Here is a 3318-nt window from a genome sequence, read left to right as displayed (position 1 = left end):
GAAGCTCAAACACTGGGTATCCAAGACTGCCAAGACCTGGTCATCCTTGAACTGAGCCATTCTCAGGGAGCAGCAAGAAACTTTGCACAAGGTGATGTCTCCCTCTGGACTGTTCCCCAAGCTCAGGGCTCCTCTTCAGTGAGATGCAGTCTACTGTGTACGAGGCATTCTCATGTGCCCCATGGGACGGGGCGGTCAGGAACCAACTCAGACATTATGCTCATGCCCCTTAGATTCCAAACCTGAGTCTTGTGTCTTCAGCATCCATGAAACAGTCATAGGCTCAGCTGTCAGTTTACAAGCTGGGTGGTCTCTGACGACGACACTTGCTTGCTGGCGTTACTTCTCTGGGCTTTCTGTTTTCACTGTCCTCTGACTTGACTTCTCTTCTTTGTGTGGCGTGTGTTTGTCCTTCTAGATTGTAAAGTCCGGAGAGGAAACTAGGCCCTGTTTATGGCTAGATTTGTTTTTAATCCCGCTGGCAGAGGGCTGCTTTACACAGTTGAGGAAGACTTTTTTTTTTTTTTTTTTGAGTTGGAGTCTCACTCTGTCACCCAGACTGGAGTGCAGTGGCCACTCCCGACGACCGCAGTCTTGACCTGCTCCAGCGATCCTTCCGCCTCAGCCTTCCGAGTAGCTGGAACTACAGGAGCACGCTACCACGCCTGGCTCATTTTGATTTATTGTAGAGATGAGGTCTCGCCAAGTTGCCCAGGCGGGTCTCGAACCCGCAGGCCCAGGCAATCCACTCACCTCAGCCTCCCAAAGGTGCGGGATTACAGGCTGAGCCACCGAGCCTGGCTGAGGAAGACTTTGTTTCAGTTTTCCAACTCTTTGAATTCAGTGCTCTTTCACTTATTCCCAAGCTTACATGTCCTGCTACCTTCAGGAATGAAACACAGTACTATTTGCTGCCTGGTGCTGGGCAGCCGATATCCGACCTTTTGCTGCAGAAGGAAAGAGGATGAGGAGTTTCTCCTTAGCACTTGCATTCTTGGGGAGCTCCCGTGACAGTAACATGCACGTGAGTCCTGCTTGATAAAAAAAACTAAGACAAGCATCGGGGCTGCTGAGATTCTAATGGCTTGAAATCTGGCTCCTTCTGGCGCCCTTCCCGCCTCCTCCTCGACCTCCCACCACAGACAACACTCCCACAAAAATTCACTCCTTGTGGGAGGACGCCTCCTTACCTGCTCCTTCAGCTCAGTTGCCCTCCTCCCCGGGGACCCAGCTCACCTCTCCCCTGCTCTGTGAGTCTGGGGCATTGTCTCTCGCCAGGACTCTTACTCCTCCTCTCTGCTCCCCAGAGAACCTGGTATTTGCCTTGTCACTTCCAGCAGGATTCCGGGGCTGCAGACAGGCTTGTGGGTCAGTGTCTTGCTCTTCTTTGCTGCCTGCATGTTTGGCGCATGCCCTGCACACGGCAGAGCTCTGTGCTGTTTGCAGATCTCAACTCGGCATGGCTAATTGCTCAGTTGTGTACCTGAGAAATGGTCCTGTTGGAAGAGCCTGCAGAATGCCAACTGCAGCCTCAGTGAAGGTCACAGAAGAAATCACCAAGCAACTATGGTTCATCAGTCATGTTCAACAATAACTAAATGTAGTCCAAACTTAAGGTCAATATACGAATAAACTATCCAGTAAGTGGGAATTGTTTTATTTTATGGCACTTTTTTTTTTAGAATATTCAAATTTGTCCCTGGGACATGAATCCTTAAGAAAAAAGGAGAAAGGCAATGGTTTGTAAAGGCATGCCAACCTCTAGTCAATTTTAGAAACTTTAAGAGCTGAGAAGTGTCCAAACATAAATTCAAATGCATTTGAGAAGTTATTTCGGTGGGATTCCAAAGCTTTCAGACAAAGCGTGGCCCTGCAGCCTTGCTTTGGAGAATGACTTCTCTAAGAGCTCTGTCTGTCTGTCTTTTTGAGGTCACTGTGGCCTCTCCAGCCCCAGCACTTTTCCAGATATGAGAAATGAGAGTTTTTGCATTCTCTTGTTTCACTTATTTTGGCGACCAGGACCCCAGGTTTTTAAATCTTTGGATTCCCCCATGGGCTTGACACAGTTTTTGGTCAGTAAGTATTGGATTTAATAACTCTTGGTGAGAAAGAGTTCTGAAACTGAACTTTCTCCACCCTGAGCTCCTTCAAAAAGGCCATGAGACTTTATCAGATAAGGTGAATTTAGGACAAATGAGGGGTGAAGTAAAAATAAACTACTGTCAAGAGATCATCTGAGTCTGAACAACTCACAGTAAATGTGAAGACAATACAATAAGTTTATTTGGGAATAAAGACGATGTTAACCAGGAAAGGAAGCAGAAAAAAAGGGAGCATGAGGGAAAAAGTCAAATCAAAATTTGTGCGCCGTCTCAAGTGGTCAGAACACTTGTTTAAATATAGGAGAGAAGCTGGAAACAATGGCAGGATAGTTTTGTGTTGACCACGGAAGCACTGACTTTGGATAACCGTATAAATGGCAATGAGAAGAGGCAGAAGTCTATCAGTATCCTAGGGTCAGGATCCTATTGTTATGTCAGCAGCTTCCAGTGAGCTTGGACATGAATTGCCAAAGTTAAGCAAATATACATGAATTTAACCCATTTAATAAGTGAAGAGACACATCTAAGTTCACAAAAGCAAACTGTTAACTACTGTATAACTCACTTCTTATTGAAAGTATCTTGTATTCATAATGGATGCTTTCTGGGGTTTGCCACATATTTTAATGTTAAAGGCTAAATTATTTTTTTATATGTAAGCAAATAGTGAATCGTTTTCCCTACACAGGAACACCGATTATGAAAAGATGATTTATCACATGGCTAATCGTCTTTTTAAATTGAAAAGGTAACAAACTGTCCAGTTACATTTTCCCCAAAAAACCTTAAAGTGGGTAGTAACTGAGTCTCTAGGCAATATAGTCAAGGCTAAGAGGATTAAAAATTAAAAACAAGTCATAGATGCAATTAGGGGAGCCCTGCTACATACAGGCTCATCAATACCAGCAGTACTGCTTGACTCTAGGAGGCTGTAAGACATTCTAAAAATCTTTTAGATCATTCATTTCAAGTACACTTTTTCTAAGTACACTTTTTCCAGTTTCCATTTCATGAATAAAGATAATATTTTGTTAACTCTACTTCAGAAAAGTTTTTGCAAGTTGTTTTACTTCAATGCCAATTTTTTTTTTTTTTTTTGAGTTGGAGTCTCACTCTGTTGCCCAGATTGGAGTGCAGTGGCCGCTCCCAGCCACTCCCAGCCACTGCAGCCTCGACCTGCTGGGCTCTGGCGATCCTTCCACCTCAGCCTTCCAGT

The sequence above is a fragment of the Carlito syrichta genome, unplaced genomic scaffold (assembly GCF_000164805.1).
Source record: "Carlito syrichta isolate Samal-C Ts95f unplaced genomic scaffold, Tarsius_syrichta-2.0.1 Scaffold92632, whole genome shotgun sequence".
Taxonomy (NCBI): Eukaryota; Metazoa; Chordata; class Mammalia; order Primates; family Tarsiidae; genus Carlito; species Carlito syrichta.
The sequence above is the reverse complement of the archived record's forward strand: the minus strand, read 5'-3'. Positions refer to the sequence as shown.